Source organism: Canis aureus, chromosome 38 (assembly GCF_053574225.1).
Source record: "Canis aureus isolate CA01 chromosome 38, VMU_Caureus_v.1.0, whole genome shotgun sequence".
Lineage (NCBI taxonomy): Eukaryota > Metazoa > Chordata > Mammalia > Carnivora > Canidae > Canis > Canis aureus.
This window is the reverse complement of record NC_135648.1, coordinates 15723724-15739167: the sequence shown is the minus strand read 5'-3', so window position 1 is coordinate 15739167 and position 15444 is coordinate 15723724. Positions and strand designations below refer to the sequence as shown.

General features: G+C 33.3%; 1 protein-coding gene across 4 annotated transcripts in view; it reads left to right on the top strand.

The window, feature by feature from the left end:
• Positions 1-15444, top strand: part of BRINP3 (BMP/retinoic acid inducible neural specific 3) — a 379320-nt gene that overhangs the window by 56612 nt on the left and 307264 nt on the right. The window lies entirely within an intron of this gene.

Here is a 15444-nt window from a genome sequence, read left to right as displayed (position 1 = left end):
CAAAGATAAAATTCTTATGTCTAGCACCAATGACGGGAAGTGTATGTACATATGCTATGTTTCGGGGTGGAAGACTTGAAAGAAATGTGTGAAGTCAAAAGTTTGACAAATTCATTTGTAAATGGGAAATATCAAAAGACAATATTTCATTCTTTTGTAATGATTTAATCTTAAAAATGTTTTAAATTATGGTGTATTTGGAAGCATAAATATAATATAAAGTATAACTTAAGTTAAAAGGATTGGCAATATTTTTCTTGTCAATTGCCAAATATGTAAAGATAACAATAATTTTTCACATGGTAAAAATAATTGATCTGTTTGCTGTCAGTTTACAACATATATGGAAGAAAACTTTTACACTATCATATGAGTCTATTTTAAACATTTATCATATCTGGTCAATACTGTAACTTTGTGCTAAATAAACAAACAGGGAATTCAAGTCAATATAGTGGTTTGGGCTGCCCTAGAAGGACTCTGTTGTGCTCCTAAAGTACAAAATTGTGGGATAATTTTTTGGTATTGTTGTCCATGAATTGAAACTTACAGCCAAGAAAGGGAAATAAATGTACAGCTTTCAGAAATGAAAAGGAAAACCCTCATAAAAAGGTGTGGAACCAATCGAATCCTTCATGACAAGAGTTCTTGCTATAATGACGCCCCAGGGAGGGGAATATATGCCTCAGAAGTTCCCTGTCTCCTTATAGGAAGCTGAAACTGACCTAAACATAAAGAAATGCTCATATATAAAACCAGTATGAAGGGGATGAGGGTCTAGAAACTTCTCCCTCCCTCTCAAATGAGAAAGATCAATGAGCTTGCTGCCTACCTGGGCCACAAATGAAAATTGGCACCCTTCAAAAATCAGATTAAAAGTTTCTAATATTTCAAAGACTGCTTTCAATATAGATAATAAGAAATTGAAACAGGGTAATAATAGCCTAGCATTTTAAATTTTCTGTTAAAGTTACTAGTTTTTACAAATGATATGTCAAAAGATCTTTTATATAGAAAAAGTGCTTTAATTCAGCCAAAAAATTGTAAACTTAAAATAAATGCTTAATACTAAAAATACTCAGCTTCATCTTTAGTTTCTGAATGAGATTCAAGATTTTCAATTCACTCCTTCCTTCCAATCCACTCCCTAAAATCTGGACTTTGGCTTTTATTTTAGGAAATATGACTGAGAATAAATGATATTTATGGGGGAAATAATTCATTTATAAATCTAGGAATCCTGCAGCAGCTTCGGTTATCAGTATGTGTGTAGTTACCTATCACATCAGATAATTTTTGTAATGAATTTGCAGCATATGTCCTGAATGTGTCATTTCTCATGTTGACTTGCCCTATAGCAGGTGTCATTTTTCATTGACAGTTACTTTTATGATTTTTGAACGTTTAAATAATTTAATGATATAGGATACAATTTTCTGGCATCTTTTCTGAGTTCACAGAGAATCTGAGTAATATGATCTCTCCAGTTCTAGATTATTTAATATAATCAAAATATATTGCTCAGCTCTATCCTAGAAATGATTTGTCAACCAGATTTAAAGAGAGCAAGAACACACATTCATTTATATCCCATTGGTCACAGTTAAGGGTTATAGACATAGTTCTAAATGCTTCATACATTTTCTTACATAACCCTCAAAGTACACTGTCAGTTAAGCATCACACTATGTTTTTTTTTCATCTACAGAGAAGAAGGCCTAGATATAAAAAGTTAAGTAATTCACCCGAGGCCATACAAGTATTAAGTGTCAATCATTTGATGAGATATGTAGGGTCACTTTGGGAAACATGTGTAGGAAGGGAACACTTTCTAGACGAGTGATCAGTGGACAATTCGTTGAATAGCTAGGAAAGGGTAAAGTGGTTTAAAAATAGCAAGGGAAATGAAAATAATGTAAGAAACATCCAGAAAACAATACATATGAATAGTAAAAGTAGTAATGGGGAGTTTGGCAGCATAGTGGACATTATGCCAAGCACTACACACTCATGACAACATTTGACTCTTTCACGAACTGTAACGAGTAAGTTTTTGAGATGAGAAAACTACAGTTCAATGAAGCTAAATAATATGTCCAAGGAGCCAGAACAAGTGAATGGGAGTAACATTATACGTTATGTTAGACTATGTCTATAAAAAGTTCTCAGAAATTTATAATGACATTTTCTAAAAAGAGAGAGAGGGAGAGAAAGAGAGAGAGAGAGAGAGAAAGGAGTCCACCACTTGTTTGTAAGCATTAGAGAAATATGTCTTCTAATTAACTCTTTTTAAAAACTTTGTGACTTTGGGCCCAGACTGGATGCTTATAATTATAGTGACATCACATTTTCTCTTGCAACTAATTTAATTATATGTGTGTTTGAAAATTCACCTTAATTAAGGACTTTATGCACATAAATGACATCTAAATGTTTGCTTAGGTATTAGAAACAACTGTTAAAATGACTATTTTTTTTTTGTCCTTTGAACAAACTTTTTTTTTTTTTTTTCTTGAATGATTGTCATTTGTCTTCTCAATGATTCTAGAACCAATTCTGACAGGTGTGGGTGGAGGAAGTGGTTTCCCCATCATCCACCAAGCAGTTCTCAGAAACCATCTGAGTGTCCTATAATTCAACTCAATTCTAACACTCTCTACCTGGAAATAGTGTCACAGCCTTCATTCCTACATGACTGCCCCTCCCTGCTTCAGGCATAATTGCAGGTTGTCACCAGTGCTTCTTACCAACTGGCTATAGATTGAGGTTTTCACATCCTCCGCCTTGGGTTTGAATAATTTGCTAGAGGGGCTCACAGAACTCAGAGAAACATTTTACTTACCAGGTTATTGGTTTATTACAAAGGATGTATAACTCAGGAACAGCCAGATGGGAGAAATAAATAGAGTAATGTGTGGGGAAAGGTCCAGTGCTTTTATGGGTTTTTATGAAGGCTTCAATACATAAGCATGATTGCTTAAATCACTGGCCATTGGCTATTTATCTATCTCTAGACCTTCTCTCCTTTCTGGAGTTGGAACAGAGGAGTGTGGAATTGAACACGTGGTTGGGGCCTCTGGCAACCAGTCCACCTTTTGGCTATCTAGGGGCTTTCCAAAAGTCACCTTATTGACATAACAGAATTCACTTTTATCACTCAGAAATTCCAAAGGTTTTTGGAGCTCTGTGCTAGAACCAGGACAAAGACTGAATATATAATTGTATTATTAATCATAATATCACACTTTCTAATGCAATTCAATAGTTTATTACATTTAAGCAAAATAGATACATCTATTATATGGTAATATTATATTCTTTTTTTTTTTGGTAATATTATATTCTTATTTTGGCTACTGAAGAGTGGAATTTTCTCTATTATTATTAGTAGTAACTTGTGTAATATTTAAGATACCAAAGCAGACATTAATTTAAATAAAACAGTCATATTTATTATTATCTCCTAAAGAGATTTTACTTTCCTCAATACTTTAGATGGATCAAACTTAAAAAACATTGAATAAATGAGAAAACTAAATGTTTAGATTTTTTCTCCAATTATGAAAATTGATAATTATCTGTATCATTTTGAATACATAAGCCAAAACAAGAGACAAATTAGGCATATCAAATGACAAAGCTAAAATAATATAATAATGGATTTGATGTCTTTTATTCTGCAGAAAATAATCCATGGATGGGGGAATACAGTGCCTCAAAAGCAGTAGGACACTGTTCCCTGGGGATTTGGGGCAAGAGCAATTTTATAGAATATTAGAAAGGCAAAACAGAAATAAAACATGATTAACTGGGAGATTGGGCATTTAGGCTAGCAGGTCCTATTTTCTAGGGTACAGTAAACTAGCTAAAGCTGAGTTGAAGGACTATGTGATAGGTGTTAGGTTTCTTTAACAGTGAAGGTTTCCCATTAATGCAAGTTAACTTAAGTTTAGGTTTGGAACATAGGCAGGGTTACTGGGGGTGGCCTCCAATTTGTGGGTTCCATATACATTAACCTTATCATGCTTGTATTCAGGAAATGTGTGTTCACTATATTCACACATGCATGTGCACACACACATGTGTTTGAAGTCTTCCTGTGTTACTAAATCATATAGGCAAGACTTAAAACTTAACAGCTATTAAGATAAATGTTGTTTAAAAAAAAAGATAAATGTTGTTGCCAGCAATATGTTTTCTCTAAATGCAATAATTTAAATAAAGAGTTGTACCTGAAGAAATGATAAAAATGTGCACATTTTGAAAAATAAGTCTTAGAATCATAAGTCTTAGAATCATATTATTATGCAAAATTTGTATGTGAATATTCTAAAAAGTGTTACCTTTGACAAGAAGATAGATATGAGTACAAAACACCCAAATTACACATTAAGAAAATTCTTGTTGAAGCACAATTTTCCTTTAAAATGCTCATGATGTTCACCATAAATTATCATTTTTCCTAACATTGTAGGATCTAATAATTTTTAATACATATTATTAATGGTCTTAAAATGCTGTTCACATAACCACATGTCCATACTTTAAGTTCTTAAGTAGCAAATAACAAAATATATAAATTTCTATAAATAAGCATATATGTATATTGGAAACTTCTTTACTTTTATTATAAAATCTATATTTACAAGGGCATGTAATATGGCTCCCAGTTATAACCTCATGGGCCTATTTCTGTCCTTCATAGAAATAATCATAATCTGTTTTTTCATTGTTTACTGTTTAATGTCTGCTCCCTTTTCATAAGAAAACATGCTCTATGTGTGCACAACTCATGCTTTTTTTTGTTCAGTTACCACCACAGCGGAGTGTTTGGCACATAGTAGAAGTTGCAAAAATATTTTCCACAACTTTGACTGAATGAGTAGCTTGAAGAAACTTTGAACTTTGGAACTTACTAACATTCAAAAGAAACTACACTAATTTTTGGACAATATAAAGAATAGAATTAAATAGAAATGCCGAATTTTAAATGATTTATGAAATGCTAATGATATGTAATGCTACATAAATAATATATGTAAAAGAAAAAATAAATATAATGACATTGTTAATGTTGTTAGATTACAACTATATTTTCAAAATTATTTTTAAAGGCCTGAATGCATGTGCTAAAATGTATTTTAATCTGTGGAGTAATGTGGGATTATATTCCTATGTATTAACACTTTTGTAAGTTCCAATAGTATTAACATGTATTATTACTCAAAAGAAGAAAAAAACAGAATTTAAACACTAAATTTTATTTTGTTATTTATAGCTATTTATAAAACTGAATATCTTCCTGCTCAGAGTTCAGGTTTAACTCAGTATAAATATGTATTTTACGGCCCCTACACATAAATAAATATACCTCTCAAAGGGTTAAAAAATCCTCCTTATTATAAACATTGATATTCTTAAATATAATTATATATTTTCTTAGATCATATTTGGGATATAGTTATTACACTTTCTTTTTTAATAAAACATTTGAATATTTCTATCTTGAACCATTAATTCATGCTTATTGTTATTTGACTGCTATTAATTGTGTTTTACTGTTTACTAGAGAATATTCTGGTTTCTGGGATTCTCACAGTAGGAAACAATAAAAACAAAAATGTCTTGCCTTATGGAACCTATGATATAATTGAGGTTATATATTAAATAAGTGAATGGCTATGTACATGTGTTGTATGGTGATAGGTATTGTGAAGAAAAAAAAAACTGTAGGAAGATGGATAGGGTGTGTATGCATTTGTGTGATGGAGGCAGGCTTTGAAAGTTAAACGGATAGCTGGAAAAAAGAAAAAAATCAAAAGGTCATATAGAAGCCAAAAAAGTTTTTTTATTTTTATCTTTTTCCAAAGATATTTTATATCATACCTCCAATCTGTTCTTCAGAGAAATTCCATAGTGAACTTTCTGAAAATTACTTTTATTAATCCAACAATCCGTAATAATCTATCAAATGTAAAAATTTAGCCTTACCAAGAATGCCTACATAATGTTCATTCTAAAGGTTGATTCTGCTTAGAAATTTCTTTACCTAAGTGTATCATTACAGATTTTTTTCCAAGGATTCTGACCCATTATTTTTATAGGAATGACATCAGGAAAACATTAAAATTCTAGTCATTTCACCTAAGAATTTTGAAAATAAAGTTAAAAATTAATCAACCATATTTTAAAAATTATGAAAACATTGTATGGAGTTGTGATAGGCACAATGTATGGAAACATCAAATGATACAGAAAAGGCTCTGAGAATCATAAATGGGATGAAGAAAGTTTTATGTGCAGATCAATTGAAAATATTAGAAAGTTTAGAGAGAAAAAAATTATATAGATTACAGATTATGGGCAGAATAATTTCAGGTCTCTTAAATCATAATCATTTATATATGCCCTTTATGTTGCATAGAGTCTAGATAGAAGAAGATGATATCTATGTACGTGATCACATATATAAGTAATTTCAAGAAATGGAGCTAATATTTATGTCACTTATTTTTTTGTAAAATATATCTTATGACTATGCTTTATCAGGGCTGGAGAATCTCCTTTAGTCCGACTTATGTATTGTGATAGATTTCTACATAGGGTTGAATAAAATAATGTAGAGGTTCATCATCAGTATCATTTTTTTAAAGATTACATCTTCAATAGTTCATGAGTCACAGATGGACCACAGAACCTGCTAAAAGGCAGGGTTTCCCTAAAAACCTAGTTATCTTTTATACCACTTCAAATAATAGTAATAGAAAAATATTTTGTTCAAGTATCTCCTACTATTCTTGAACCATCTAGGCATCATTACATTTTAATTGTTTCTAGTACACAAAATAAGACATTTGTGATTTAAAAAAAAAAAGGCAATTATAGGGAATATATGTGAAAAATCTAGTGATTAGCAAGGTATTGGATTACAGTATGAATAACTTTATTTCTAATTACAATTAGTGTTAGGTTAAAGGTTTGTGAACTTGTCAGTAGAACAGCCAGTATCAAGATTATATTTGTGTCATTCTTTTCATACTAAGTGTGAATCATGCAACTATTATATTTGCTGAAGTCATAAGGGCAGGAAACTAACACCTCTGCACTCAAGAGGTTTCAATGAACAAGCTGACCTCTTTCTGGTAACTAAAATAGAAACCTTTAGATGGTTGGAAGGGCCGAAATCTCACTGGAAGCACCGTCTTTTGCTCACATCCTCAGTCAGACTCAGTAATCTATAAAATCTCAGCTATCTTTGCTGGATCTTTGAACAAGATAGTTACCCGATAAGTGACAGGATTTGGGAGGTTTCACTTTCAAAGAATAAGAAGATTTTTGCCAATGATGATGGTTTGATGACATTTTCTAAAGTCAGAGGACTACACTCATTTTTCTAAACAGAAATTTATCAAAACCTAACCTAAAGTTATGTGAACAATTCATATGTTAATTCCAATATAGTCTAGTCCTGACACTGTAACTTGAATGTATAAAATGTGATATTTTTTAAAGATGAAAGAATCAGTCAATTTGGCTAATTCAGGGTTGCAAATACAAATTGTTAAATATTTGATTTTATTCTGTTCTTATGATGAAAGTGGGAAGTCTGATCTAACTGCATTTACTACTAGAGTTTTCCTTTATATTTGTGGGTAATCAGTTTTTACATCCTTTCTAGGTGAGACAATCTCCAACCTTTTTCACACATGTCATGTACACCTGTTCAGGATCTACTTTCAGGGACGGTAACACATGACTGTTGAGAGAGTGTGACATATTGAGGCAACTGGAGACATAACGGTGATCAAATAATTGACAGAAGATGTCAACTCAATGGACTGGAGAATTGGAGTGGTTGTGTGTGTCCATTGTTAATTCAAGATAGTCACACATACTCCTTCTTGAAGAGCTTCAGTTGTTGAGACATTACCACCTGCAGAACCATCTGTGTGCTTATTGAATCTTATTTAAGATTCATATATAGATTTATTTTAAAAATCTACTTTGCTCCCCAAATTTGGTTTGCTTGCAAACACATTATACCAACACAGCTGATATTTGTGAAACCACTCAAGAGAAACAACTTATTTAAAAAAACAGATTGCTTTCAAATGATATTTGCATATTGACCTGGAAATTTATTATTTTTTTTTCTAAATAGGAATGTATTTTTCTTATAGTTGTCAAAGGCCTATATACCAGTAAGTTACATTAACCTTCTGTTTCTTAAAAAACAAAAAACAAAAAACAAAAAACCTTCTGTTTCTTATAACCATTATTCCTTTTATAGTTACTTAGGAACCTAAAATTTGTGAGTGTGTGTGTGCGTGTGTGTGTGTAAATGTATGTATACAAATAGTCTTTAAGACTAGGAGCCTTACAAAGAAAACATATGAAAAACTAGGAGAGGGCATAGGGTTTGCCATTTTTGTTTACTTGGCATCAGATACCAAAGCTTGACATAAGCTACATATATATATATATATAAAGATTTTATTCATTTATTCATGAGAGACACAGACAGAGAGAGGGAGAGAGGCAGAGACAGAGACACGGGCAAAGGGAGAAGCAGGCTCCATGTAAGTAGCCCAATGTGGACCCGATCCTAGGACTCCAGGATCACGCCCTGGGCCAAAGGCAGGCGCCAAACTCATGAGCCACTCAGGGATCCCCTACATATAGTTTAAACTATCCATTTATCTTAATAAAATATTTTTAGAACTAAGTTTAGATGGAATACTCATGGGATAAATACTCATTATTTGTCTTCAAACTCAATTATAAGTATTACTGAACGGAATTGTTTATAAGAGTGAGCAATGATTTACACTTAAAATTCATCTAGATTTTGCATTTTGTCCTTGTGTAACAAAGATAATGAAAAGAAATATGCTGGATTTACTTTTCTTAGCCCTATTAATTCAATATGAAATTGATGAGCATGCAACAACTGAATTTTTGTTTTTGAAAATTGGTTTCAGAGTTCTGAGATTAATTTTAAGTTTTCTAAATGTAATGCTGTCAAAGTACTCAGTTTTTCATTTTCCCTTTTGATCACAAAGGAACCCATGTAATTAGAGTTCTTTAATATTTGAAGTTTAACTAAGGAATGAATATTGATTTTAAGATTCACTTTTTCTCTTAGGCTAAACAGCCTCTAGCTTATAAGTGGGTACTCATATGGAAAATATAAAGTTATTCTAATTTTCCATGGAAGTTGTTTAATATCAGGGGCACATAAACTTTAGAAAGGATGGTTTATATGGCAAAAAATTCATATGATTTATTTTTTTAAAAATACTGTTTATTTACTTGAGAGAGAGTCTATGACTTGGTAGTGTCTGAGGGTGGGAGGAGGGGCAGAGGGGAAAGAAGGAGAGAGAATCTTGAGCAGACTCCATGCAAGCATGAGACTCTTAGTTTTTGCTCAGGTCGTAATCTCAGGGTCATGAGACTGAGCATGGACCTGAGCAAAAACCAAGAGTCTCATGCTTAACCCCTTGAGCCACCAGGTGCTTCAAAGATTTACTTATTTATTTGAGGGAGAGATATAGAATGGTGGGAGGAGAAGCCGTAGTGATGAAGTTTGGGAATACAGATGAGGTTTAGCGGGGGGACATCTGAAGCCAATGATCAAGAAAGAATTTTTGAGACGTCTTTGGTGCAAAATGGTGATTTTATTAAAGCACAGGGACAGGACACGTGGGCAGGAAGAGCAGCTGTTCAGGGCCTGTGAGGGGTGGTTGATTATATACCCAGGAGTTGGAGGAAGTAAGCAAAAAGATCCTAAAGGATTTTCATATGCTAAGGAGGACCTATGAGATATGGAACGTCTTACCATTGTCAAGTTAAAGATTGTTTTTTTTCTCTAGCAAGGCATTAACATTAGACAACTGGAAGCTTCCTGAGGAATGTCACACATATCCCACCCTAGGTGAGGGTTGTTTGTGGAATATCAGCTGTGCTTTGTCCTCAGCTAGCCCTGCTCCCTCATCAGTAAGATTTGATTATTTTAGAAAAAATAAACTCTTAAAGGTACATTTTCAATAGGGATCCATTATGCATTGCTTTAGGTTGGACAGCAATATAATGAATAGGCTGAAGGCACTGTTTGTTTTTTAATCAGAGAACCAGGTGTTTATTTATTTATTTAGAGATAGAACTGGAGCCAGGAATGGGAGGGGAAAGGAGGAGGGGCAGAGGGAGAGAGAATCCCAAGTAGACTCCACACCTAGCATAGAGTCCCATGATGGGCTCCATGCCAGGACCCTGAGATCATGACCTGGGTCAACATCAAGTATCAGATGCTTAATTGATGGAGCCACCCAGGGGCCCCAGTCATAGCTAGGTTTTCGAAGCCATAGGATTTGGAGGGTCATAAAGAGCCTGAACCTTGTATTAGGTCTGAGGCCCACAAGTTAAAGCAGCAGAAGATGAGGCAGGCAGGCGGAAGGCAGATGGGAGCCTTAGAGGGGCTCACAATAAGTCTAATTCTTAACAGTGTCTACTCAGCTGCTGAGGACTATTCCATCCATATTTTTCACAACACCTCTCAAACTGATTCCAGACAAAGATGTACATAGCATTCTTGGTTCTGACCCACTAAAGAAAATAAACAAGTTCAGTTATTGCTATATTGTTTTTCTGTTTTGCAGGTATTTATGTAGGAAAAGCAGAGATATATTTAATTTTGGGATAGATGGTATCTTAAAGGGTTTAATTTTCAAAGATTTAAAATTGACTAGTTTCATTCAAAGGGTTATATGAAAAAACATTTACCATCATTAATTATAAGGGAAATAGAATTCAGAATGATATTTTACTTCATACCTATTAGGATAACTCATCAAAAAATGATAATAATAACAAGTGTTGCTGAAGATTTGGAGAAATTGAAAGTCTTGTACAATGTTAGTGGAAATGTAAAACGGTGCTACAGCATTTTATGAAGATTCCTCAAGAAAATTAAAAATAGGACTGCCCTTGGATCCAACAATCCCACTTTTAGTTTTATACCCAAAGGAGATGAAATCAAGATCTCAAAGAGATATCTGTATATTCATGTCCATTGTAACATTATTCACAATACTCAAGAGATGGAACCAATCCAATGCTCATTGGCAGATGAATGAATAAAGAAAATGTGAACTATCTTATATATATGATATATATATATATGATAGATAGATGATAGATAGATACAGCTATATAGAGATATATAGAGATACATATACACTACATTTATACACACACACACCACATTTATACACACACACACACACACACACACACACACAATGGAGTATTATTCAACTTTAAAAAAGAAGAAAATCCTGCCATCTATGGCAATGTGGATGAACCTGGAAGACATTATGCTATATGAAAGAAACAGAATGACAAATGTTGCAAATACTGTATTTTGGGGCTATTTTTATCATAAAGATCATAGTAGAATATTTAACATGTTCAGATAAATCTGCGATGAGAAGGAAAATAAAAATTCACTTAAGAAAGAAAAGCAAATGGCAAAAATACAAACTATGGAAAGGAGATTTAAACAAATAGGGTAGAAAATGTGAGTTATACTGGGTCACAAACAAAACATAATGTTACGTGATATTTTAATTTTAGATATACTTTTTTTTATTTATTCATGAGAAACAGGGAGAGGAGAGAGAGAGAGGCAGAGACACAGGCAGAGGGAGAAGCAAGCTCCATGCAGGGAGCCTGACGCGAGACTCGATCCTGGATCACACCCTGGGCTGAAGGCGGCGCTAAACTGCTGAGCCACCCGGGCTGCCTGACATTTTAATTTTAAATTAAAAAAAATGAGACAATAATTGTGAATAAGAGCATGAAAAGAAGTTTTGTATTCTCGTTCTCTTTTATCTTATTCAGTCAGGTTTTATTTAGTCCCCCCCCCCCCCCAGTAAATACCTATCATATTTAAGGATAAGTAATTTTACTTATACTATCATATTTAAGATAAGTAATTTTACGTTTAAAAATTTCATTATGGACAAAGTTATTTATTGCAGCTCCTATTCAAGCCTTAAGTCAAGAAATTTTCAAACTAATTAATATCACGCACACTCATTCACGCAGACACTGAGTCCATAAGCAATGAATGTTGGGTGAGAGAGTTACATTTTATTTTGAAGACTTTAATATATCCAATATGATGTTTTCATACTCTGCACTATTTAGGGAGGACAAAAAATCAAGAAGACATTAAATGGTGATATTTTGAAGGGAGAGAAATTATAGTCCAAGCACAAGGTGATGTAGAATCTCTATTAGGGTGACTGCTAGTGATTGCTAGTTAGTTAAGGAGAAGGAAGAAAACTAAACAGTGACTTTCAGATAGGATGAGATCAACAATGTTGAAGATTTTGGATCAAGAATAATAAGAGCTAATATGATGAGTCACATGCTGATATCATTTAGGAATTAAGTATACTTAACCTTAGAACTGGATGCTTGATGAAGGACTAAAATTCTGCTTTTTTCCAAAGCTGGTGCACTCAATAATTAATTTTCTAGATTCAGATAGGAGACTTCTGTGTTTATGCTATTTATTTTATCTGATTGTTTTTCAGTGGGTCAGAACCAAGTTGAATAATAGCTGTCATCTTGTTTTCTGAAAGGAGACAATTATTTTTTGTTATTATAAAGAATGGCTCAGTCATACTTCTCGATATTTCTCCCACTTACCCCTCACATCATCTTCATGTCATCAAATACGACATTTCTTTTTTATTGTTTAGAGATATGAGGTGTCTCATATCTCATATCGAAATAACTTGTATTTATAAGTTATCTTTTTTGAATGTTTTATGTTTTCGTATTGTTTGCTATTCAAATCCTTCTGTTTTAACTTTAGGGAAGGGTTAATTATATAGCACTAAAATAAAACTCAGACAAATAAACCCAAAAAACTCCTGGGTGGCTCAGTTGGTTAAATGTCTGCCTTAGGCTTAGGTTATGATCTCAGGGTCCTGGGATGCAACCTCATGTCCGTCTCCCTGCTCAGTGAGAAGTCTGTTTCTCCCTCTCCCTCTGCCACCCCTCAGACACTCTTCCTCTCTCTTTCTCTCTTTCATGACTAAATATTTTTAAAAGAAAGGCCAAATATGCTTATATTAAGAAATAAGACATATTTAAATTTTTGATAGATGACTTCCTAGAAGCATTACTACAACAGAAGTGTCACTATTGAGTAGCATTTATGCTGAAATACCTATATTTTGCTGAATAGGGTTTTTAAAAAAATGTTAAAAGGCAATAGGCATATTATGTTAATCAAATATACTTAAAGTACAATGAGTTCTACCAAGCCTTTTTTTTTTTTTTAATTTTTATTTATTTATGATAGTCACAGAGAGAGAGAGAGAGGCGCAGAGACACAGGCAGAGGGAGAAGCAGGCTCCATGCACCGGGAACCCGACGTGGGATTCGATCCCAGGTCTCCAGGATCGCGCCCTGGGCCAAAGGCAGGCGCCAAACCGCTGCGCCACCCAGGGATCCCAAGCCTTTTAATATATACTCTTAAAACGTGTACAAAATGTATAATCCTATACTCTATTTTTTTGAGAATGATTTAGTCTTGTAGACTCATAGCAAATTATATTTTGAGTCAATAAATACATGTGTCTAATACTTTTTTAAAAACATCTGTTTGGGTGTCTGGGTGGCTTAGTTGGTTAAGCATCTGCCTTCAGCTCAGGTCATGATCTCAGGGTCCGGGATCTAGCCCCTCACCAGGCTCCCTGCTCAGCGTGGAGCCTGCTTCTCTCTCTCCTTCCACTCCTCCCTCAGTTCATACACACTCTCTCTCTCTCACTCTCACTCACTCTCTAGTAAATAAATAAAATCTAAAAACAAACACTTGTTACATGAGTTTTATTTACCTTAAGTTGTGATTCTATTTCAATAGATTTTTCACTGTATTTCAGATAATTGTCTTTGTTCACTAGAATTTGGGGGCAATTTACACAATTCTGAAGTATTACTTTCTTAGCAACATGAAAGATGGGAAGATGAAACTAACTTTACTTTGTGCTTAATCTCCTATGTATAATTTCTTCTAATTTAGGGACAATTATAAATCTAGAGACAAAGATAATCCTATATGGTTTTGATGTGGAAAAAATCCTGCAGATGTCTCTACTTACTGAGGTGTTCCATGTTCCTAAGTTCAGGTTGTGAACCAGTGGCTAAATATTCCATATATGGAGTAAGACCCTGTAGCAATAACTGTAAAAGCTTGGACAAAACAAATATATACTCCCTAAGACTTAGTTTCCTTACTGGTAAATGAAAGATTATAGTAATAATAATAATGTTTAGATTACATAGGGTAGTGATTATAAGGTATGTGCAAAGACTGGAGTATATTTAGTGGGGAATTAATATTTGTGTCATTATTACTTTCCTCAGATTCACATGAAAGACATGAGCATTGGTAGATACATAACTCAATACAAACATCTTTCAAATATTATGCTTATGTAGATCTATATTCACTGTTTTTGAAATGAACTCCAGATTATTATTTGTTGTTTATTTTTACTTTTTTTTAAAATGTGTTTGTGTATTTGTTCTTCTATATTCACTCATCAAGCATATTTTGGTCTTCAATTATACTTGTTTTTATTTTGTTAAGAATATTTATTATTTATCTTTTTTATTATTTATCTTTATTTTTTATGGTAAGAATATTTAAAATGAGATCTACCCTCTTAAAGTATACAATCTTGTGTTGCTGTTAGAACAACATTGTACAGCAATCTCTAGAACTTACTCATTTTTCAAAACTGAAACTTTATACCCATTGAATTACAACTTCCCATCCAACTACCCTATCCCCCTGTCACTGCCAGCCACTGACATACAACTTTCTGCACTCTGTTTCTATGGGTTTGACTATTTTAGATACTTCATATAAGTGCAGTCATGCAGAATAGGGTGGGGCCTTCCCTAATAGATCTTAGGACTGTGGCTTTTAAAATCCTGCCATTTGCAACAACATGGATAAACCTGAAGGACACTATGCTAAATGAAATAAGCCAGACATAGATGGACAGATGCTATGAGTCCAGGGAATTTCTTAAGCACACACAATGTGCCAGATATTCTTATATGGGGCAGCAGTCAGGTCTGGAATAAAAAATTCCTTCTCTTAATAGTGCTCCTGGGTAAGAGGTGGCTAGGAGCATATAAATAGTTTTAGCATCCTGTGGATGTTTACTAATTAGGTAAGAGATTGAAAAGTGGGCAAGTTAAAAATACAGAGAAAGGAATTTGTGTATATTTACAGCAGAACTTAGCCCTATGACTTACCTTTATATATTTATATAAATATTCACCTACCATGGATGTAAAGGTAATACAAACACACATATATAGAGATATTTTTTTAAGAGTTTCATAGTTCTTTAAACA